This window comes from Falco punctatus, assembly GCF_963210335.1.
Source record: "Falco punctatus genome assembly, chromosome: 2".
Taxonomy (NCBI): Eukaryota; Metazoa; Chordata; class Aves; order Falconiformes; family Falconidae; genus Falco; species Falco punctatus.
Genome location: NC_137581.1, coordinates 120768714 through 120793754, shown reverse-complemented (window position 1 = coordinate 120793754; position 25041 = coordinate 120768714). Strand labels below are relative to the sequence as shown.

The window sequence follows — 25041 nt, the reverse complement described above, 5'->3', positions numbered from 1 at the left end:
TTTGGCAAAATGAACATCAGTATTCTCTTTTCTGCAATCCAGATCAAAACTTTCCTGCCGTGACATACTGAACATTCAGTCAGACTTCTGCTTAAAGTGAGCTGCAGCACTGAGGTGGGAACATGTGGTTCTGTGGGATCTCCTCGTCTGTAACTAGAAAGCTGGAAGTTGGAGGTGATGCTGGTTGTGTAAAGCAGAAAGGAGGAACAAGCTGTGGAGTGGGTGGGAGCTGCAACATGGTAAGCACAGGCAGGCAGAGACTCTGTAGTGCCTGAAGAGTAAAAAGTGGTCTTTGTGCTCTTCAGGGGTGGACTAAGCAGGGTGTAAAAAAGCTGGATATAAAGGCTGCAGCAAAATGAGAAGTGGGAGGGTGGATGTGTGCACACTAAATAAAAACCCCCACCTGCTCAGAATGACTAAGAAACTAATCCACACACACTTTGATTTGGGCTGGAGCCTTCTCCCATTTCCCAGGCAATGCTGGCATCATGTGGCCGCTTTTCTTAGCTTGCCTTGTACTGAAATATTTCTGAAAAATCTGTGCTCTTTCTCAGCATCTTTCCTATTGGAATACACTCCCTGCCAAAAATAAAAATAAAGGTCATGAACATCACTAAACTCAGATACTTCACTCACCTGATTGTTTTGGGACAGCATCTATACCTTATAGAAGACATAAGGTGACTTGGTTGTTTGTTTGGGGTCTTGTACTTTCTGACCACTGGTCATATTTTTCAAATGGTCAGACTGCCTCTTCTGACATACAAAGGAGTTTTTAGCTGCGATTTACTTTTCCATCTAAATGAGCAGAGGAAATTGCCACCTGCATGGCAGGCTGTGGTGGGAGTGTTTTCCCACTGTGGGGACACTTGTAAGGAGGGAGAGCAATGTTAGAGGATGGTGGGTTTGCAGGGAGTGAATAGAAGCTAAGGCAGCAGCAATTCTTCCTTGAGAGGAGGAGTGTGGGCCGCAAGAGGAGGGTTGAAGCTCATTTTGGAAGGAGCTGGAGGAGAGATCTTGCAGTGGCCAGGAGACACCCAAACAAGGAGAAGGAGCAGGAACAAGGAGGAAAGGGAGCTGTAGTGATGCTTTTCATGGGTGCTCCGCAAAGGAGGAGCATCCTGTTGAAAATCTGTAAGGAGACATCAGTGACTGCTGGGCTACATAGAAGTAAAACTGTGCATATCATTCTGAGTTTAGCTCATTAATTTAAGAACCCAAGCTATAGAAAATGAGGCTATTCTTACAGCAATACTACCGGTATTTTGGAAGAATGGAAACCTGGGTAAAGATAGTATCTAATACTAGCTGAAGTGGAATCCTGTTATACAGACCAGATTTAAAGTATTTTGCAGAAATGCCCCTGAAGCTCAAGTAAATAAAGCCTATGTAGTGTAGCTTTAATCAATTTTACTAACAGCTTATTAACCTCCATCTGAAATAACCTGCCAAGAACAGAATCTGTTCAGAGGAGTTCCTCTTTGAAGTTCTTTACATCCAGATAAAATGGAAAACTTGGCAAGACACGTAAAACAGTTAAAAAAAGAAGGTATTTCTCCCAGCCATGTTTCAGACTATGAAAGAGACGATACAGCGTTATTAAATATTAAGACAGAGCATGTGTATAATTGCACACATGCACAAACGTACAGAGGAGCTGTGCATACTTGTGTGTATTTCTGTGCGTAAAAACACTTGTGTATATACACAGACACATGCCTTTCTGCAAAGACTGTCCACAATTAAAAAAAAAGTCTCATGCAGGTGCAAAAGGGGTGGAAGTATAAAATGTAAAATGATTGATAGAACTGCTAAACCTTCTTCAAACCTTGTAAATCCAAGTAAGTTTCAGCTCTCTGGATACCCAATATCAGCAAGTGGGAAGTCAATTAGTAGGAAATATATGCTTCATTCTAAGGTATGCAGTGCTATCTCTATAAATGCAGGTGTGTGTTTAATTAAACAGTGATGATAACTATGGCTCTGATTTTATAGATTTTATGAACTTTTTATGATGTGTTTAGGTGACAGGGAACCTTTAATCCGACTCTGTGTCTTGTTCAAATTGGTTGTTCTTAGTTAAAATGTCTAGCTTGCATCATGTCAAAGCTTTGGCAGAGTGATATGGTACAAAAATCTGTAATCCATGATAATAGAGGTACTTGGACATCTGCATTGCATAGTGGAAAATAGATAGTTAAATGTTTTTGCATCCAGGTGAAAATCCAAAGCAGATCACTAATTTCTTCTCCATTATCACTTACATTCCAAGTGCAGTTTCCTGGGAAAGCTTTCTGTCTCTAGAGTAAACCCAGCAAAATCAGACTGAAGTTAGTACCGCAGATACATCAATGCAGGCCCTTTGCCTTTCTCTGCTAAACTCTTTCCTACAGCTTCTGTCCAAAAAGGAAGATACTTTCGATTCTTTGGCTGTGTATGATTAAATATAAAGAGTAATAAATGCACATACCTACTCTGTGTGAGGGTTGCTACACCATTTGTTCATAAAGACTACTTTTTCAGCGCTTGGTCTTAGACATACGTTGTTAAAAAGGATGCAAAGGTACCATGTGGGCTGTTTTATGTGTTCTTCCAGTGTAATTTTAAATGGGAGACTGCCTGCATTGTTAAAAGTTGGGCTGGATACACACTGGACTCACCATTACCTAGAGAGTTCACTGGTGGAGTAGGACTCGTGGGAAGCTATTAAATATTTTCCTGACTGTTTTGAAAGGGGATAAATGGCTGGAAAAGGAAAATGAGGAAGTAGATAATGTGACTGAGGAGAATAGGTTCTTCTGTTTAACTGTGGAGCTAGGGAAAAGGGGAGCCTTTGGTAGTTTACTCTTTCTCTAACTGTAGCTCTGTTGTCTTCTCATTTCTCCTGGCTGGAAGAATGAGAAGTTCTTTCTTTAACATGTATTTTAGAGGCTTTTGCGTAGCTCTATGGGTGAAGGATGGGCTCCGTCATTAGCAAGGATCTTAATAATTTTGAGCCATGAGAGCATACGACCTTCCTGATGCCTGTGTACCTGTACCAGGGCCATAAGAACAGCCCTGGGCAGCTGGAAGCCAAGCGCACCTTTACGAGGCGAACAGGGCGACATCTCTTGCTGCCACAGGACGAAACTCACTCTGTAGGTGAAAGAAAAATAATGGGCTGGTTGAGTTTTTTTCTAAACTGTTACTTCCCCCTTTCACTCTGGTTTCTCAATGGAGTCAGTTACAGCAGTTAACAGCTAGATACCATGGGACATGCTAGCAAAGCACACTTTATGCTCTCCAGAATATTGCCCATGAATCTGATGCATTGCAGGAAGGGTTGGGATATCAAATCCAGTGTAAGAGACATTGAAAATATAAAGCAGTATGTATGTGCTGGAAATGGAAGCTACTAAAGTGCTTACTGTAGTCGAGCTCAGATGTAAACATATTTTCAGTGAAAGAAGAAAACATGTTAAATTATCATTTTGTTTTTTGCAGGGGGATGAAGGAGAAGAGAAGGCCTTAGATAATTCAGCTCTTGGCTTCCTACCTAGCTTATTAAAGATTAAAAGCTTTAGTGTATGTGTCTTCAAGTATCTTTGGTGACAGAACTCATAGGGAAGTTTCAGCCCTGTTTTGTGGATAAGAAATAGAAGTAGAGTATGGGCTGAGTAATCAGCACAAATGTCCCAGGGAAAATTTATGACTGAACTGGAAATGATGTCAAATTCCCCTGCTAAGTAAACTAGTCTTTCCTTACACTTTTAATGAGGTCAGCACCCGAGTAATGGTAGAGTGACGTTGTTCTTGCTAACAAAAGAATAACCCCCCCAAAACTTAGTGGAAATCAATATGGGCAAGACTGCATTGCTGCAGGAATTGGTAGGTTTTATATTGGGGAAGAATGCTGAAAGTGTTAAAACTTCAAGATCAAAGTGCTCTTTAAAGATACCTTGACAGCTATTAAATTCAGGCTGAATATCCCTACTTTCCTTGATTATATCAGCTACAACCCAGTTCTAGGATAGGCAGGGGGGGAGGTAGTGCTTAGTTAAGTGTGATGAAAATAAAACAGCCGTGATCCAATACATGTGAGGATTGCACTTGACTCAGGTGGCACTATGCTGGTGGAATGGTATCCCCTGGGAAGGGGACAGGGTATAGTGGGATACTACCTCAGCTCTTTAATATGGGAAGGAAAGGAGTATTGAGGGAACTGTCTGATCTTAAGCAGCCATTTAGACAGGTGTGAGGTTTTCCATCTTGTATGGAAGGTAGAGACTGGCAAAGCCACTGTGCCTGTCCGCTCTTTCAAGGGTCTGGAGCAGAACAAGCAGATGCGGGGGCTTAGGCTGGGTGCTTTCTGGTAGTCCTGGCTGCCTTGCTACAGGCACAGCTCTGGCCTCACCAGGTGGATCTGGCCTGTGGGACTGGAGGCTGAAGGAAAAGCTTGCAGAGCTGCTCTGTAAAATGTAAAGTATGTACCCACCTGAGGGAAAGAGTGTGGGAAGCGTATGCCTTAGTGGTAAGGCTTAAGAATAGGTGAAAATAGGTAATACCACAAAGGGTAGCAGGTGTGTTACAGACACTGGCTATGGACTGACTGAGCGCTGTGGGAAAGCAATTGGAGGGAGAGTTTAATACATAAAAAAACACCCTTGGTTTTCCAGTAGAGGCACACAGGATTTTCTCTTAAGACATCCTTTCTGCTCTTTCCCCGAGTCCCTAGCTGCATTTCTATCTCACTCCCACCTGATAATATATTTTTTACTTTCCTTTTGTGTCCTTGCCATGCTAGATGAGAGGCTGTTTTCGTGGCAGGTGCTCTTTTGAGAAAGTCCCCACGAGCTTTGTAGGCAGTGTTTCTTGTTCCCGACACAGCTACTCTGCTGCAGTGTGGCTTGTGAAACTGAATTTGAGTTTGCTGTTGTTCCTTCCACCCAAATATTTATTATAAGATATATCAAAGCTGTTATGGGCTTTTGAAACTTATGAGGTGGAGTGGGTAATTGCATTAAATGAAGACGTGCGACATGGAACTCTTTCAGCCTCGCTGAAAGAAATCTGGAAATTTTGCATCTCTAATGTTTTCCTTGGTGTGCTTGAGGTCTCTGTAATTTATAATCAATTCTACCCTTCCAACATTTTTAATGAGAAAACTACCCATAATCTATAGCAATAGCTTCAATGTAGTGTATCTTACCCTGGTAATAAAAACATGCTACAAGATTTTAATCTAGTATTGTGGAATACTCTTGGGTATTTTTTTTTAATTAACAGAAGGGCTGACTGCTGGAAGATACTCCATGAAAACAAATTATATTATTAATCAAACCAAAGCACAGAATTCTCCACATAGTGGTTTTAAAATGCCCAAGATGGTCTTTAATTGAAATGTTACAGAAAATAACAGAATGAGAAACTGTGTACTTGGTGCTTAATTAACTTTACAATGTATGTTCAGCAGTTTATATTAGATGGTAGGACCAAAATGCTGCTATGTGAGGTAAGAGGTTGCCAACACACTAGGTTCATTTATCTATTATCTAATAATAAATTTTAACTTAGATTAATAAGAACTTTCTTAATTAAACAGTGTTATCCCTTGTTGTGTGTTGAAATGGCTGATGCTAAATGCCGTTTCCATGCACTGTCCATCCGTTAACTTCAGCACTTGCCTTTCCTTATGAGGATTCTGTCACACAAAGAAACCAGGTTTTAACAATGCTTTTTCTCTCAGCACCTGTTGTGTAGTTGGTTGTTGTGGTTGGTTTTTTCACCTTTTTAGATAAATTCAGGTTGTGTTTTTAGCCTTCTGTGGCTAAAAAGGGTGCAGGAGATGTAAAGAATTTAATGTTCCATACAGAAGGCCTAGGCTGGTGGTCCTTCGTGTGGTTTCTCTTGGCTCCCTGGGCCAGACATACAGAAGACTGTGTCTCCCTGGAGGTAGGCACCAGCGTGGGCCTCATCTGCTTCATGTTTTTGCTCTGGGTCCTGTTCAAATAGCTAGAGGAGGACATTTAGATTTCGACACAAGATCCAGCTAGTCTTGTAGCAGTGATGGATAGTGGGTGACTGGGGAGGAATACAAAGACAAGACAAACACGTGACGATGCATTCCTGTTAGAATCTGTCTGAGCCACGTTGCTGTGACTTTGTTCAAGCTGTCCATCTTCTTCATGCTGCCAAAACCTACTTCCATAACTGATCCATGCTTGGGCCCTCAGGATTTTTTTCTTCCTGTGCCCACTGTCCTCTTGGGCTAGCTAGCAGATATGTTCTCCTCTTCTACCTGCACAGCAGCCCCAGCTCTGCCCTGACACAGCTGTCTTTGCTCTTGTTCTCCTTAGCACTGGCTGGTGAAGGTCCTGGCTGTGCCTGGTGTGGTGGACCTACGTGATCGGTCAAATAGAAGTAGTTTCTTTGCACCTGACAAGAGACTCATCCCTCTTTTTTAACTTTATAGCAGGTTGTATGGGACTGATTGTAGTACAGCGCCGGCACCCCTCTAAATACCCAAGTGTTGGGCCCGAGCATACCCCCAAAAAAGCAAAGGAAGATGGTGAGCAGTAATCTTGGTCCTATTAAGTGCCTTTTGATATTTGAAGCAGATCCTAAACACTTGTTCCTTTCTGCTTCATTGGAGAAGGGCTCCTCTCCTGAAGGAACGAGTGCCTGCCTTGCAGGATTCAGGTCAGGGCTCTCCCAGGACCCCTGCATTGGGCAGTGGGGGGCTGGAGAAGGTGATAAGGTACATGTGGGGACTGAGCTGGGGGAATTGGAGTGACATCAAGATGCCAGGGCAGGCTAGGACGTAGGGTGAGGTGATGGCAGTGAGGGCAAGCAAAGGCTTTTCCTCTTTGCTCAGCTAAGCTCTCAGCCACTTGACCCAGATGAATGTCAGTGATACCTTGTAGTATCCAGAGCTGCCTCTGCTTTTTATCTTATACTAGTCAATGTCCTGCCTCTAATGGGAGGGTCTTGTCACTCGGTGCAAAGGTACCAAGTGAGCTGAGTGTGGCCTCCAGCGGCCTGTGCATATCAGATACTGAGTCAGGGCTTGCTGAGCTGCTCATCTGCTGGGATCCTTGATGTTCACTGTTAATTAAGACCTGCACATCTGTAAAAGAAAAGAAAATGACCACCAGAGAGCTGGCATAACTAGGTTGCTTGCTATCAAGCACCTGCTGAGGTGAAATCACACAGCACTGAGGGCATCTATTGCACTAGAAGAGCTGCTGCTATAAGGCGTGTGCAAAGTTTTTAAAATGGTGCCACAAGTGGATCTCACTGCTGAAGTGTTGATACTCTCGCTAAATATACAGTAGAAGCTGTCAGTAATCTAAAAGCTCTAAGAGATGAGATCTTTCAAATAAGGACAAAGTAAATATTAGATCACAGTAGCATTAACTTACTAATGTTTACTTCTCTGATTTGCAAAGCTCTGTTATAGGGTCTTTGGCCCCCTGCGTATCAGAGATGTTCTCCTATCATCTCAGCTGTAGTTTCTTAGCAGCAGGCACCCAGGCTGGGTGTCAGAGGACATGGTTGCAAAATCTCCATCCAGCCCATCTCACTTGGGTTCCAAGAAGATCTACTGCCCTCCGCAGGAGAGCTGTGGAAGCAAAACCACTCCTCCTGAGTGCATTAGGTATGAAAGCAAGTCCTAGCCCAACAGAGCTTGCCTACCCTGAAGAGTGGTAATTCCCTAAGCACAGACTTATGTGACAAGCAATAACAGTGCTAACAATCAGCTTAACCATTTATCTGCTGTCTTTCATTTTAATCCAAAGCAGTATAAGCATCTAGCAGGTAAGTGTCATTTTTGACGTGCTTTTAGTTTCTGGGGGATGTTTGCATGGGTAATATTGCTGCTTATCTTCTGTAGCATCCTTCCATAGATGTGTTCACTTCTGTGCTTGCCCACAGCCCTGAGGTGCTTGTATACCTTGGTATCATTGAAGAAAGTTATTACTAGAGCTTGCTAAGTGCAAAACATTCTTCGCACAAAGAACCTTTCATAATTCTGTACTTCTGATCTGTGGAGCTGACTCACAAGCATGAGTAAACTGTAAAATTGCGCTGGTGCAGTGTGCCTTCCATGGCCATCCATCATGCCCCTGACTCAGATATTATTTCCCTCTGAGGTATCTGGCTCTGCTTCAGCAGTGACTCAACTGATTGTGGTGGTGAACACCACAAATGACAGCCTGCCATACTGAGGGAAGCTGAAACTGGCACTGATTGTGTATTATTATGCTGCAGCTAAGCAGCTACTTTGTGAGCATCTGAGTCATGCCTGCAGCTGGCCCAGAAATGTCTGAGGTAATTGGGATAAGGTGTGCTGCAACTCTCTTCCTTTCTCCAGCCAGAGCCCTGTGCCGTTTCAGTACCCCAGCAGCGAGGGAGAGCCTTCCTTACCCTGAAAGGGAGAGAAACCTGGGAGATAAAACAGAGCTTAACTTCCCTTCTGTTTCTGCCTACTGTCTGCCATGGTGACTTAGCCTTGAGCATGAGTGAAGTGCCTGGTTTTCTGCTGCGGTGGTTTCTCTCACATGATTGTGCTCAACAACATACGTCTGCAAGTTGCGAGGATCAGTTAGGGTACATTTAGGTTTTCAAAGTGTATAACGCACACTCAGTAACACTTGGTGTTTCTAACAATTGCCTCTTGCGTGTCTGTCTCCCAAGGCTTTCTCCCAGGTCAATTGACTTTTTTAATCATGTAACAAATGCTCTATTTTTTTAAATCAGTTTTTCGTCCATACGGACATGGATGCTCTCTGTGGTGAGGTAAGTCACCTTTGGAGAAGTGTGATGTGAGAATGCTCCGATATGGTAGGGAAGATGAAAAAGCATACGTGTTGCTTTTTTGTTCCTTCTTGCTGTATAAGGGCACAGGATAGTCTTCAACAGCTGCTTTCTCTTTAGGCAGAATCACCCTCATCCCTGCTTTTTAGAATTGGTGCTGAAAAAGAGGAGAACTTTTTTGGGTTTTGCCTGCAGAGTACAGTAGAAACTATTTTAACGTTAACATCTGCAGACCGTTATTTTTGTTTGTAATGAGACTGGGAAATGGTAATGCCTCACTGCTGAAAAGCTATGGCTGGAAAAAACTGGCTTGGGTGAAATTACTAGATTGTATTTTAGCCACAAAAATATTCCCCAGCTGATTCCTAGAGAGCTTAGGATGTTGCCTGGAAAGAAGCGTGTTGACTTCATAGGTGGAAAATGTAACAGCTTTTGGAATAAGAAGGTATTCAACTTGGCAGACTGAGAAGCGATGGTAACTGGCAAGCATGGAAAATGGACTCCCTGTCTGGGCTTCCTGGCGGAGCTGCTTTTCCTGGTGAGCAGACAGTGTGCTGCTACTGGCTCCAGTGTGCAGGTTGACGCTCAGGAGAGGCAGCATGGAGTCAGCTTTGCTGGTGTATGTGCATGGTGATACCTGTCAGGGGCTGGGATCTGTGCCAGGGTAAGTACAGGGAAATGGGATACAAGGAATGAAAGCAGAGCCTTGTCTGAGCTGTTTTCTAGCTTAGCTGTTCTTCACAGGCGTAAACTCCATAACCAACTTATTTTACAGCAAGAAACTGGTACCCCTAAGTCCTTTAACTAAACACTGGTTTACATTTGGCTTTTCTCTACTAGCTCAGATCTTTTTTTTGTTTATCATTTGGTATGCTGATTTCAGTATTAGTTGATGCTTCAGGGAAAGGCAAAGAAACGAAATGAACACCTTAAACTGTAGTACCTGTGTTTAAGGTGTGGAGAGCTATGTGTGAGAAACGCTTCCTCGTCTGCAAGGGTGATCTGCCTGTGCAGTGAAGCATGGAATTTAATTATTATCTTATTCCAATCTTTATTGCAGCTTGTGGAGCTGAAAACATTATTAATGTAAATAAAATGATTCAGCCTTTCCTAGGTAACAGTCCTCTCTAATTTTCAGAGGCAGCGAGCCCCACAGGCTGGTTCTGCGCAGTCCAAGCCGGGGATTGTTCCCCGCCCCACAACCTGCTTTCACCGTAGCAGCGGGACGGGGGACACAGAAACTTGTGCTCTCACCCAGGGCGGTGTAAAACTGAACCCTCTGCAGAGACCCGGATTTTTGTTGCGTGCTGGTGTCGTGTAAAGCCACAACCCCTTGCGTCCGGCCAGAAGCGGCCCTGCTACCGAGGCGGCCCAGCACTGCGTGCCGTGGCTGCCGGTGCGCTCCGGCGCGGGCCCCGGCGGCCCTTCGGCGGGGCGGGCGGGCGGGCGGGGCGCAGCAGCGCGCCGGGCCCTGCAGGGGGCAGCAGAGCAGCGCCCAAGGCAGCGCGCGGGGGGCGCTCCCCACGGGCCGCTCCGGCCCCTCCGGCGGGGCGGGCCGCTGCCCACGGGCCGTGCCGGCCGCTGCGCTGGAGCACGGCAAAAAAACCACCCCAAAAATCCCAAAGGACGAACCGAAACCCTGCCGCCCCCCTTTGGAAAAAAGTGAACTGTAAGAGAGGCAAAAGAAAGCCTCAAGTACAGAGCATGTACTACTAATATAATACAAGGCGCTGTCCTCTTGGTGCGCCCGGCTGCTGCCCTGCGGTGTAAATGGGGGTGGAGGAGCGCACGTTGGGGTGGGTTTCCCATGAGGGGCACTTAAACACGCTTGCGATGATGCCCGGGCTCCGAGGGATGCCTTCTGCAAAGCCAGGCGGGTTCAGTGGTGCAGACTGCGCGAAACCTGCTCCCAGGGCAGCTCTGACCTCACTGCTGGCGTTTCCTCCGCAGACGAGTTGAGAGGCGCTCAGGCAGGCAGGGAGCTGAGGGACCGTCGTGAGTCCGCCCCTGGCTGTTGAGTAGCGGGGCTGTGGCTGCTGGGGCTAGAGGATGAATGGCAGGAGCTGTAGGGCTCTCCGTGTGCCTTGCCCCCCACCGCTGTCCCCCCACGCGTTAGGAGGTGGGAGGCAGGCATGGGCTCCGAGCTGCCATCACTTCCACAGGACTTGGCTTATTCTGGGAAAATCTTCAGCCGGCTGCTGAAGCTAGTTATGAGCCTGTTTTGCACGGTTAGCTTATGTGGCAGGATCTAGCTCTGGGTGTCTGTTACGATTATTTATTATTGTGGGTGAATGTAATAATTATAGCAGGCTGAAGATGCCATTTACTGTATATAATAACTGCTGATTTTATTTGTTGGTATATTTTACTGTTAGTAAAAGCCCCCACAGCAATGGATCTGGTGTCCTGATATCAATCAAAATAAGACTGCTATGAGAAAAGGCTATCGCCCATGCAAAACAACTCCTCTTCAGCAGCATTTTTATTATGTATTTTTAATACACATGCAGGTGGTAGTACATAACCTCTGGAAGTGGTGCAATTAAACAGTGTACTTGCACTCTTTTCAGAAATCGTGCCAGTATACCAATTTTATGTCTGCAGTCATGCTTCTGCTAGTGGTTTCTCACAATTGCTGTAAAAATTAAACAAAAGGCAGTGTTCTATATAATGTGGTTTATTAGGCATATTGAGAAGTAATACACAGATCAATGAACCTGTATGTAGCCAAATACCTCTGTCATGGCTGTAGCACTTTCTGGCTTGAAAACGAGCTCAAAATTGAGTTTGCTTTTAACACAGGGGTCAGCAGGATGAGTGCTTTGCTTTATATTTACCAATCCCCCCGCTGACCTCTAGAGCACTAATCGGTCAGCTGCGGCGGGGTTGTTTCCCCCATTTATTTGCTTTAAATAACAAAAGCTTCATCTGGCTCCTAATATTTTGCAGTACTGTCAAATCGAAATAGTCAAGTATTTTTAGCCAAATGAAAAATGGTGGATCTCAGAAGGGCTGTTGTGTTACCAATTTCCTGACCCAAGTTGGTTCGATACTTAAGGCTGCTGGAGTACTGGGGCATGGGAGTAAAAGGAGTGGACTGCAATCCAAAACTTCAGCTGTGATGTGAGAAATGTAGAGCTTAAACATCTAAGTTTGACTTGGGTAGAGACTGGAAAAAAGGGCCCTGTCTCAGAAGAGTACTTGTCGGTTACTGCAAGATGTTGCCCACAGCCTTGTGTGGTTGGTCTTGATCTGTTTTGCTTAAAACACTTAAGAATTAGTGAGAAAGACTGTCGTCAGTGATTACACCCCTTCTTGGCATAAGAAATATCTGGATTTGATTCTTCTGATAAAACTTTTTACTTAAGGAAATGGGTCAGCAGAAAAGATGGAAGGCTGGTCCCACTTAGCACTCTACATTAGCTGGCAGGTGGCCACTTGTCTTGGCAAATGATTCAGTTGAGGACCCTACTGCAGAGGAAGCTTGGCTGTTTTGCATCCAGTGAGTGCCTCAAGCACTGGGCCATCCTAGGCTATGCAACTGGAATCACACTGAAAGTATTGCTTAGTCACAAAAATATTAAGATTTTAATTCTTCGAGCTCAGCCCTTTGCCTCTGGACAGTGGCCATCAGTTAGGAAGGAGGGGGAGCAGATGACTTGCCAGGGAACATTAAGTCTTAATTGACCAAACTGTGCAAGATTGTTTTGGAAGCTTTTCTGAAACAGTATTCCCACCTTTATTCCCCTCACTTTAGTCACTGGCCTTAAAATGCATTCCTTGATTGCTGTCAGAAGTTTAGCTAGTTTTCATACTGGAGCCCTGCTGCTCATGGAGACTGCTCAGGTTCTGCCCATGTGGTCAGCTGTGTGGCTGTGTTGCTCACATGCTGCATTAGCTTGGCTAAAGCTGTTCCTCATCCAGAACCCATTTTCCATGTTAGCTTGGTTTGAGAAAACAAGCTCATACGGCACCTTGTAAAGTTACAGGTGATGCCAGAGTACACACATAGCATATGATATCCCTGTAGCCTGGCATACAATGCAAGACTCCTGGCTTACGTGCAGTTTTGTTTGCATAGTGCCTGATTATGTGCATCTCTAAGTTCAAGCGTTAGCAACTGGCTGACAACTTCTAGGAAAGTATGGACTGCTAGGCGATGTTGGCAGTGAGGCAAGGAGCAAGGAAGAGGAGCATTGATGTTATTGCCATTAAAGTTTTTAAGACAATGGGACTGCCCTGAGTATTCACCATTTCTAGAAGACCCCAGTGTAACTCCTTTGTATCACCCCTCCCTCAATAGCATCTATGTACAGGACCATTGCAGAAATGGAGGTTATGCAGGTTGGAGAAGGACCTCAGCAGACCATGTGGGCCATCTGAGTCAAGACAATGAACTCTGTGAGCTAGAGAAGCATGTCTTGGATGAGGACAGCAATACAACAGGTACAGAGATGGATGGAAACGGAATTCAAACTATTTGTCAGTGGTTTGCCACCAAAATGGGAGGACTTTGGCAGGTGTGTTCTGGAGCCTATATTTCTAAGAAGATCGAGAAGTTGGTCGTTGAATCTACTGCTGCTGGATGTTAAATTTCCTGAGCTCAAAAGAACTGGAGGCAGGTCAGAAATGAAAAAAAAGCTTGAGAATTCAGAAAGATAGCTTGAGAAATCAGGAAAATCATGTGTGTAAGAGAGAGAAACACCATATGATGGAAGGAAAGAAGCAAAATACAACACAGCAGAACAAGTAGGAGGTACTTCACTGGAGCAGGAGCAATGAATTGCACAGAAGCAGGACAGGGGAGTAATTCAGTGGGTATAACTCAGGGATGGGAATAGCTCTGGTCTCTTCTATGAAAGAGAGCATAGGGGATGGTGATGTATCACAAGCTGCGTACGAGTCAGTAGTGCTATGCCATAGGAGAATACATTAGTAGAGCGTATAGCAGAGGGATTACTGTCCATCAGATGTGAAGCAGTATGTCTGCTGAGCATTGCTCTGTCCTGGCACTGCCGGAGTGCCGTGGGCTGTCCTGCAAGGAGGGCTCCAGCATCTAGGGGAGGTGTGACGGCCCAGGGAAGGCCCCGCAGAGGGCTCAGACCCTGGCACACACAGCCTGACGGATGGAGCCAACCGGCAGTGCCTGGCTCAGAAAACAGCATTGCACTGTGGAGTCAGGGCACGTCTTTAAATCCGTGAGAGGCTGTTGTAGAAATGATCTGTTCTCTGTCTCTGTGGTGTGTAAGATGAGACCTGATGGACCTGAATTGCTGCAGCAGAGATTTAGGTAAGGTGTTAGGAGAAATCTGCAGTGATTAAGATGGAAAGGATGGAAAGAGGGGCTGTGTGCACTCCCTGAGCGATTGCACTCCCTGCAATTGGAGGTCTTCAAGAATAGACTAAACACCTGTCAAGAGTGACACCAGGAACCTATGATCCTCTGGCTAGCATTGCTGTGGTCTGCCTCCAACATCTTTTATTTGATTGCTACCTCCATCTTTCCTCACTTTTAAATCGCGTGGGACTTTTTCCTCCGTTTGCAAGTACACTAGTGCCATCCATCCCTGTCGGGCAGTTTCCCCCACAGCGGCCTGGCGCTGCTTGCCAAATTTCCTCAGCGGCTCAGCCAGTGAACGCTTCTGTCAGGGAAGCCCCTCTTTGCTTTGGGACTGGGGGTGATCTGCTGCGCCCAAACTGTTGAGGTTAACGTTGGGGGTGTCTTTAGATCTTGCTGCTGGTCGGGGTACTCCGGAGGGCCCGCGGAGCGGCCGGGACCGCCTGTCAGGGCTGCGGGGGGAGGCGGCGCGGCGGGAGAGCGCGGCGCCCGCCAGGGGGCGCTGCCCGACAAGGAACGAGCGTGACGGACCGCCGCGGCCCCGCTCACCGCCCGGGCCCCGCTGGAGGCGGGCTGCCAGGCGGGCCCAGCGCCGGCGGCGGGGCGGGGGGTGAGGTCGAGCCTCGGGGGCTGTCCCGGGAGCCGGCGTGAGGGGCCTGCGGCGCTGGGTGTCGGCTGAAGCCGGCACCGCCTCCGCCCTAGGCATGGCCGCGTTCTACCCCGCGCCGGGGTGCCCCCTGCCCGCTGTCAGGGCGGGCGAGTAGAGCGAGCCAGGGCCGCTCGGTTCGGCGAGGAGAAGGGCCGGAGCGGGGGAGGTGGGAGCCTCAGGAGTGGAAGGGGGCGATCCACGGCAGAAAGGCCGGAGCAGGGGCGATGGGAGGCCGAGGGGTGGAAGGGCGCGACCCACCGCCGGCGCGGGCGCGCAGCGGAGCGCGGGAAGGCGCGGGGCGGGGCGGGGCGGGGCGGGGCGTGCCGCAGGGCGCCGCTGCCTCCCGTCAGCCTCCGCGCGCTCTCCCGGCCCGGGGCGGGCGCGCTCAGGGCGGCCTGGGTCCGGCCATGGTATTTTCTCCTCTTGAACACCCAGAGTTTATTTTGAGCGCCAGGCCCATTCTTTAATTAGCTGCCCAGGCTTATGAGGAACTTCAGACATACCTGCCACTCCAGGTAGCTGAGTACCTTTTCCTGCCTTCGGGTTTATGATGCTCTGTCCTCTTTGGAACTAAATTTAGAGCATCCTTTAGGTGAACTTGAAAATTTTGTCATTGACGGAGTAAACCCGCCCAGTTCACCTGCTGCCTCTGCTCCTAGTTGTTGATACTGAGCCCCAGAGCAGCCTGGCACGTGAGGATCTCAAATCCAACGTGACAGTGTTCTATCGTTCAGGATCAAGAGCAGATGTAACCTCTTCTTGTATGAGCCCTTCCAAGCATTGTCACTTTCTCAGGGGCTGGGAGCAAATCCTCAAGGTTTATGTTGTTTTGCTTTGTCAGGTTGTTTTGTCTTACTAAGAATATTTGGGGTATTCTTCATGTCTCTCTGGAGCAGGATTCTGCAGGGCTGGAAGACCTTTTGATTTGTCTGCAAACAAATCTGCAAACAGTGCCTTGCCTCTTGTTCTCTGGAAAAGAAGGGAAGCATTTTCCTATTAACGCATTTTCAACTATACTTAATATGAATTACAATGACCTCATTATGGGCTGACAAACCTGTCCTTTTTAGAAACTTTATTTTAACATGGGATGATTTGAATTTCCATAGATAAATCGAGCACTACCCTTGAGTAAGTACAAATCTGTAGATAATTAAAATCAGGATTAGTGAGAGAAGAGGTGAAGAATGGGGGTCAGATGCAAACCATCATGGGTCAGGCACTGTCAGTTTTGCTCTTGCATTTTTGCACTGTTCAGAACAATGTTTTTGATTCTGCTGGTTAGAACAAGGTTTCTAATAGTTCAGTGCGCTGAGCTGCTCATTTTTAAGCACAGCCTCATCTCAGTGACAGTGATAAATGCTTTCATTTAACTAAAAGGTTTAAATATATACTTGGTCTCCTCCTAATTTTATGGAAATGTTCCGTAGACACCTAAAATAGGTGCAAGAGGTTCAATTTTGTTTAGAAAATTTATTTTTGTGTGTTTTGTTCTAAGGGGATATATGTATAGTCTTCAAAATGTATTTGGAGTTTCCTTATATATAGTGATTTAAGTATTATTTTTACATCTGTTTCTTCTCCTCATTGCCTATCTAATCTTCTGGCAGCCATTTTGTATGGGTGATAAAAAGGGGATTCAGCTTAACGTGGTTTGAAATGGAACTGTTATTCTTGGAATAAAGTAAAGTGCTTGAGGAAACATGCAAAATTCATGCAGCTTCATTGTTCAAGGAATGAAAATATCATTTATGAGAAGTCCAGGACTCAGAAGTTGTTCCAGCCTCTGGCAGATTGCAGTGGTCCTCAACTTGAGACCTTTTTGTGGTACAGTCAAGGGTAAATGGTAGAAAATGTAAGCTTACACGCTCCTGATCTGGGCAATGAAGGGTTCAGTTTCTCACTGCATTTTTAGTGCACCATTATAGTGCTACTTCCAGCCTAATGGCTTTAAAATTTTGAACAGATTTAATCCTTCTTACAGATATATTTCTGGTTAAATCAAAACCTATGCAACTTGTGTTTCAGCAGGAGTTTAGTCCTGTGCAGAAGTGGTACTATTTGCGCACTAAGGTCTGGTGCAGGGACTCTTGAGGCTTAAGCAAGGGAGTTTGGGGCTAGACATCAGAACTTAGAAAAAACTGTATCTTGTGCTTTGGGTAAAATAATTTCCCAGCATTGCTGAAATCATGTCTAATGTATTGCTGTTAGCTGCTAGATGATAGATGACAAGGTATAGAGGAGGTAAGCAAAAGTCAGCACCCCACTCTGCATTTCCCAGATGTGTCTGTGGACTGGTTCCCATCTCCTGCATTACTTCAAGGCCTCATGGTGGGAGTCTTCTCTGGATCTCCTTCAATTCCCAGTCCAGCAGAGTAATGTCTACTGTAGCTGCCAAGTTTGTACCCTGATCTGTCATCATTATTTGGCTGTTCAGAAGGGGAGAACTCTTTGAGTATTACTGGGTGGCAGTTGTGCAGGCATGAGCTGAATTCCTCTCCTCCAAAAGCCAGGAGCAGAAGCTGGCAAGCAGTGGGCCTATACCGAGGGACCTGAAGCTTGTGTGAAGCCCTTGTGAGAGGTGTCTTGTCAGGGTAGAGCAACACAAACATTTGAAAATGGGCAGTTGCCACTACTGTGGTGCTGTGTTTGGGAGCATAACCAGTTTCTGTGTCTTGCTGCCCCTGAGAATGAGAAGGCTGCGGGGGTGGCAGGAAAGAGTGGAAGAACTGCTCTTAGGGGAGTGGTGCTTCAAAGGGAACAGGCGTTTCAGAAGGTACACCAATTCCCACTGACCTGGCAGGTTTTTAAGACTGCTTCCCACCAGTGCTTTGTAGAGGTATTCTGCAGAATCTGGATTCCGTCTGGATTAGCTGTGCATTTATACTCTTGTGTTGACTTCTGTATTTACATATTTGGTGGAAAATAATTATGATTAGCCAATTTATGTATTTACAGTTATTGGACATCGTATGTGGATATTGGCCTTTTTAAGATGTAACTGAAATGAAGCTAGGGTATAAAAATGGTGAAGTAGGACGCTTATTTTCATAGCTTGTCTGGAGTTTCCATGTGTTATGCTGTTTACAGCAGTGTGTGCTTACGACTTACAAGAAAATTAGAGTTAAAAACTAGAGATATTTGTCTGTGGTGATATAGTTTGCAATAATTCCAGCACAGCCAAAGTTCTTGCAAATAAAGAAGAGGTTCAGTCGCATGAATTTACTTCTTTTATTTTAAAATTGCTACTGCAATTGTTATAAGTGCTTGGAAAGCAAGATTAGAACATTATTAGAAACTTGTCCCTTGGGGCATGTCTTTTATAGCATTATTGGTGGGAAAGAGGTGATTGTGGAGGGAAGCATTTATACTGAAAAAGCAAGGTCAGAAAATGTTTTTTTTTAAGTAATACATTACTGAATGTATGACCTGCTGCCCCTTCACTGTCACAGGAAATGAATGGCACTCTGCCTAGCGAAGGATTTCTTTAAGTGCACTTTCACCTCCCTTATTTGTGCACTGGCAATATTTTTTTGCCTCTAATAATTCTTAAGGTATTAGGCATAGTAGACTCTCCAGCTGAACCTTTTCAAACGTGGCAAATATTTATGGATGTTCTCGTGAACTGAGATGTACTTTTTGGCTTTTCAGCATTCTCTCCCCTGGCAGTTTGTTGTTGCATGGCACCTACAGGGAACTTCATCTCACTGACATTCCATACAAAACAGACTTTTCTTTCTCTCAGTTTTTAGCTACCACAAAGTGAGCTCCCAGCAGCACTTCAGCTATGAAAGTCTCTAATATGTTGTAGGATTGAAGAGGAAAGCAGGGAAAGAGTAGGCTGAGGGGAGGAGAGGAGGAAGAAGGTGATGAGACCTGCCCTGTGGTCTCTGTGCTTCTTTGTTAACTGAGTTTGGTCTTGTAACTGGTTTTGACTGTTGATGTTATGCTAAATCTATACAAGAGGTGCCTGTGGTCCCACAGAGTTAGTGTCACTGCCTGCCCGTGGATATGGGAAGGGGGATCTGCCCCCTGGCCCCAAGCAATTTGTTAGATGCTAAGTAAAACCTTTTCAGAGCTCTGTGCTGGCCTGTGGTGGACTATGGTCCTCATTCCTTGTTTTCCGGTAAAGCAGTGCTTTCCAAGATGAAAACTTTTCCTGCCACGCTGTTTTGGTTTAAATCTATTTCCATGTATTCTCTATGATTTTCCTTCATGAGGACTGGAAATTCTTTTTGAAAAAATGTTTGATTACTTTTACTTATTTAGTTTACTGAATCTGTAGCCCTAGTCTAGGTGCTGTAGAGAAAGAGGTGTGCTGTCATCCGGTTCTCCAGTCTGTGAGGAAGTGGGTTTTGCATGCCCTTTGCTTTGGAAAGGTGACTTTCCTGATACTATGATGGCAGAACAGGCCAGCACCCCAGAAATATCAAAATAGATGCAGAATGGCTGGGATAGCTCTGGGGTTTTTTTCTTCCCTTCTCCTCAGTGAAAATGTTTGCCAGTTTTAATTATGAGCTCTGGATGCGCATCTTGAGATTTGCAGCATCTGGAGCATGGTGCGATGATTTCTGTTCTGCGTGAGGCATGCAAATAAGTAGCAGCTTGAACTTGTTCCCTATTCCTAATGGTGTCTGTGTCTCTTCTCTGAGCATGCTGCCTCATCAACCTGTACAAATATGTGCCTCCTTGTCTCAACGTGACGGACATGTTTTCAGACTCCCTTAGCTTTTAAGGCAGAGGGATGGATTCTCTTAGGGGCAACCTTACGTGGCTTCAGTGGTTGACTTCTTGAATTAAACCAATATGTTCTAATTGGATAAACCCAAGTGAGTCAAGCAGCTACATACGACGGGGGAGAGAAGATTGGAGCTGAAATGTTTTGTTTATTGCTAATATCCGCGGATGATATTCTTCACAGTACCAAGTTTTCACTCCCACTTCCCTGTCCTGTCCATCACTTCATATATTGCTGAGGATAGCTCTCTAAATGGAACAGCTGTGCCATCTGCCTCCAATATTATTTCAGTCCTCACTGTTTTGGGATAAATTTCATAAAGTGTATTGCACATACAAACATTTAATTGAACAAATGGGAAGCCTCTCCAGTTAAGAAAGCTTTGCAAATGACAAGTAGTGTCCAATTTCCATTCTAATGGTTACTCCGGGGCTTTAAAATATGTGTGAATTCATCTAGCAGGGGCTGATGGTATATTTGAGGCAGATGGCTTGGTTCTGCAAAGAAGAAATGTAAGTGGCTTTTACTATAAATCTTATTTTTTTTGGCAAAGGGTTGACATAATAAAGATGTGAGTATTACTGAGAGTGCTCTTTAATAATTATACTACCTTATGTTTTCCCTCAAGAATATGGTTAACTGACTAGAAAAATCTATTCTGAATTTTTATGCTTAACTATAACAAACAGTTTAGAAACACCTCTTTCTACAAACAGTTTAGAAACACCCCTTTCTTCCTCTAATAAAAAGACTGAAGACTGGGCAAGTTATTAAGCAAAAAGACAAACACCGTTCCTTAGGAGAAACATTGCAACCCCTGGAAGGGCATTGGACCTTGTGAGAAATGTGGCTCACCCACACATAATGTCCTTGACTATCAGAGGGTCTCAAGACTAAGTGTAGACTGAACCTCCCCTATAGATTCTCAAATTTTTAAGGCAACTGGAAGATATTGGAAATGTTCCCTTAAAGCTATGCTGTTGACTTTTGCTCAAAGCTTCAGTGCCTTACACATTTTACTGCTTACGAAAGCTCAGCTGTGAACCAGGGTATTTCTCAGTCATTTGTTGGAGAGCGGTTAACACAAAGAGTGGGCAAAGAAGCAAGTGTTACTGAACGTGCTGGAAATGAATGTGCCTGTGGGACAAGTAAGGTGGGAGAGGCTTAAGAATTTTGATAGTGCTTGTCTGAATTTGCATTCAACCAACACATGGAAGTAGGCTGTCTAACGTAAGCTGAAGACACTTGGAATATCTTACTAGTGAAATAAAACATAAACAAATATAAATGTGTCAGTGAGCTTTATCTGCACTATGAGGACAGATCTTGCTAGCAGGAGCAGTAAGGACGGACAGCCCAGATCTGTGTAACTGAGAATGTCTGCTACTTTGACACCGTTTGGTCAAAGCTGCATGTTATCACACCTTTCTTCTCAGTTTACTGAGCTATGCTCCTTTCCCTCCACAGTAAAGTTTTGTTTCCTCCTACCTCAAGATTTGGATGTATGGATAGATTTTGTGGATTCTGGTGTTCTTAGGACTGTAAAGATGTTGTTACCTTGCTAGTCTTCTAGGCTCACTAGTTGGGAACTTGTGAACAACTGAGCTCTGGAGCTCATATTTTAGTCTATTGCAAAAATAAAGTTAAATAGGAACAGAGGACTGAATATACTGCTTACCTTGAGGACCACCTGTTGACATTAAATACAAGGAGACTTGAATTAAGTCCTAAAAGTTGCAGAAACTATTAAACACCCCCCCCAACAATTCTGCCCCCCCCCCCCCCCCCCCAACCCAAACAAACAAGCAATCTGATATAAAGTCTGGGCTTACACACTTGAATTGATATACTTCTAAATACTTGCATATGTCTTAAATTTTAAAATATGCTTGTCAGAACTTGTTTTATAAGAACAGACTCAATAACTGAGTTTTCAAATGGCAAATAGAGAGAAGACAGACATGATGAAAACTTTGACAGACTCTGTAACTATGGTAGTGTTGGCAGGCACCAACCTAGTGTTCATAACCCTTCTCGGTAATTCTTATTCTAACTGTAATAAGCAGGTATTGACTTGTTGTATTCAGCATCAAGATTCATTGACCTGAGAGGTAAGTATTGGTGAGAGCAAAGCCAGGGTCAATATAACCCTCAAGGGACTGTTAATTTTCTGTAGAGTGAAAAGGAAGTCAATATTGGTATTATTACATGATTCCAGTCTAAGAATTTGTATTATATCACACACAAAGGAAAAGAGGAAAATAGCTACCAAAAATGTAATGTAGCTATTTCACTGGGCCCTGTGTGTAGCATTTAAGTAATAAAAGTTGATTATTTTTATGAAAATACTCTGAAAGTAATTTTATCTTGTGATGCAGTGGTTTGGATCAAAAACAAAGGAAGGCTGTGAGATCTGCTGAGAGGGAAATGGTGCTGTCCAAGGATTTTTTTTTTCCACCTGATGGGCATAACCCTGCCAAGTGCTAAATGTTGTCCTAATGCAGCAGACAGAGTTGCTGTCATTGCTCACATCAGAATAACTAAGCGCTTGCTGCTTCCCAAGCTTGGGGGCCTGTAAACTCGTCTGTGCGGTGTCTCCCAGTCAGTCTTCCTGAACAGTTACCTGCGTTTTAATTGAATCCCAGCTGAACAGTGCATGTTCTTTGTGTCACCTTGCTCCCTGCTTGTTCCTCTTGAGGCCTCTTCTCGGTTCTTCTCATCACCCTCTGTCTCAGCTTGGGTAGAAATCTTAGAAGCTAGCTTACTTTATGAATATTGTGTCATTCTGAATGCAATGCCTTTTGAAAACAGTGATGAGCTTTTGGAGAATGTGATACCATTATTTCAGATGGGCTCTTCTGAGTTACGATTTTTACAGTACAGCAGTAATATAGCACAAAAGCACCATGGGGTCATGGTGATGTCAAATAACTGCTTAATGAATGTATGTGAAGTATGTAGTCTTGCCATTGCCATAGAGAGGTCAGTGGTGCAGAAGGTGCTTCTGGGTTTTGGAAATGAAAGAAAAGCCATTTTGAGATGCTCATGTAGCATTGTTCCTGCTGTATGTGTCTGAAATGGGATTTGCCTTTTGATGAAGCACGCTGCTAGCCCTGCTGCTGTGGTTAGTGAGTTTGGTCACACTCCTTGATGTGCTTTCTGAGGGAGTATTGTCAGCTCCTAAACAGCTAGGCAAAGATCGCTTTTCACTGGGAAACAAAATTGGCTGTTCCTGATTCATGATTTGTTATTCCTCTAGTATGGATATAGCAGCTTAAAGTTTCATTCATTCACTTAGGGAGCAGAAATAATGTTGTGTGACTTGGGAACCTGCTCAAACATATTGGATAATAGGTAGGGAACAGTAAAAGCAAACAAGCTTGCAGACAAACCCTTAGGGTGAATTTCCTTCATATAAATTATGCAGTGAATAATTTGCAAACAGCAAATACATTGGGAAAGAATAGGTTTGGTTTGTGAATGACTCACAAAGAAAAAATAGATTTGAAATCACCAGACCATTTACTCACAAAAAGTAATTGGACTGACTCTTGTTCTCCCTTAGGATAATATGTAACTTTAAAAATTCACATGTTTTTAGAGATACATAAAACTCCACTGTTTACAGCTGGTAACATCTACTTATCTACCAACCAGTCTACATACACACATGCTGTGGTTGCTATTTGCATAACATTTTTTAATTCAACTCTTAAAATAGGAATCCTACACTTAAATGATATGAATATTGATATTTTGCAGGTGCTGGTGTTCAGAAATATGCATGCATACAACAAAATATTGAGGCCATTGTATAAAATACATTTTAAAAAGTGCCTGTTGATAATAAAAAAGGAGTTAATGGCTTTCCACTGTTAATTGCCTTTGCAGTTCATCTTGAAATAGACTTTGTGTAGGCATAACATCCTAGAAAAATGCTTTGAAAAGTCAAATTAGCTTCAAGTTTGGAACTCATTTGGTATTATTTTGGGTTTATCATGGTACAGAAATGGGATTAAATCAATATAAAACTAGTTTACTATGGTGATTCAATGGTTCTAGCCATTGGAAGCTTTGGTAGATCCTCCTGCCCCTTTTTTCCCACCCCATTCTGTATTTCTAGCAATCTGATTTTTCAACAGAGAACTTTTAGCTAGAAAAACTTGTTTTATTTGCTCTTTAAACATTAAACCAATATTTTTGTGCAATACCTTGCAGATCCTCTATGTTAATTCCACAAAATGTGTATCAGACTACCAAGAGATAGTTTTCCATGATTGTCCACAAATTAATTTTCTTACCTAGAACGTTCAGCTCCAGACTGCAAGGTAGTTTTCTTGCATGGGAGATTATTTTCAACCCAGCCTTGTCATCAGAAGTTGGTTAGGGCTCAAAGGCAAACAAGTTATTTTGTCTCTTTAATGCTGTCTCAACCCAGAGAGCTTCATCGAATGAAAATGATGCCCTCAACATTGGGGAGTGCAAAGAGGGTGCTACTGTTTATCTAGATGTACGTCAGAAACAACTATAGATGGTTAGAAAACAAGAAAGACTTGAACATTCTCTGTCCAGGATTACTAGAGCTGAAAATTAGAAACCACATAATTATGATTAGCTTTATTAAACCTTGAGTTTCAACAAGTCAGTGTTTTGTGGAAATTTTGAAGGGATGATACTTCTGTAAAATATTCTGATGCTGAGTGGTTTTTTTTTTGAGAGGGAGGGTATTACTTCTTTGCATTGAGCTCTTTCAAGTAATTTCCTCACACTCTGTAGTCATCGGATTATGTCCATAAATGTAAAAAAACCATGTGTATGGCATTGTTTCTACTGTTGTGGCAGGGTTTCCGCTGTCTGACATCCCTGTTTAACAGTAATAATGATAAACTCTGTTACAATTTTTACAGGATTGGGAGAATTCCTCTTTTCAGAGTTAAAATTACTTGTGTGTTAGGCAAGGAAAACTTGAGCATAATGGTGATCTGCTGAAACATCCCCTTTTAGGTCAACCCTGCATTAAGGAGGTAGACATACTAGTGACAAGAAAATATTTACAAAGGCTTTTGTACAAGAGCTTCCTAGGCAGGAAACTCTACCCTAAGTGTTTATTGCTATGTATGCATTTGCATGTGTCTTTCAGCACTATAAATTGTGAAATGTATGACCTGTTAATCTGTCATGAGAGTATCAGTTTGTCAAAAATTGATCAGCAGTCCATTACGGATTCACGCATTTACCTTTCACTGCAGAATGGTAGTAGCATGGTTTTGTTTGATTGTTGCACAATCCAGGTTTCTTTCTTTCTTAAATACAAATAAGACTGAGATACAAATAACCTGCTAAAAGGGCAGAAGTGCTTTTTCTAAAAGCCCAGTATTTCAGTGCAAAGTGTTCATTTGTCCCAGGAGCTTCTTGCTGGAAATGTTGTTACTGTTAGCACTAAATGGATGTTCAATTTCCAGGCTCACAGCAATGGAGCTAAAGAATGTTGCACCAGTATGACAGTGTGAGTCAGACATG

General features: G+C 44.0%; 1 protein-coding gene across 1 annotated transcript in view; it reads left to right on the top strand.

Annotated features, from left to right (window-relative positions):
* The window catches only part of ZPLD1 (zona pellucida like domain containing 1), a 95615-nt gene that overhangs the window by 3171 nt on the left and 67403 nt on the right, over positions 1-25041 (top strand). The window contains exons 3-5 of the mRNA XM_080376030.1: positions 43-7797; positions 8740-8778; positions 9210-15475. The gene's annotated coding sequence lies outside the window, so the exon portion shown is untranslated. The remainder of the gene's footprint in view (positions 1-42; positions 7798-8739; positions 8779-9209; positions 15476-25041) is intronic.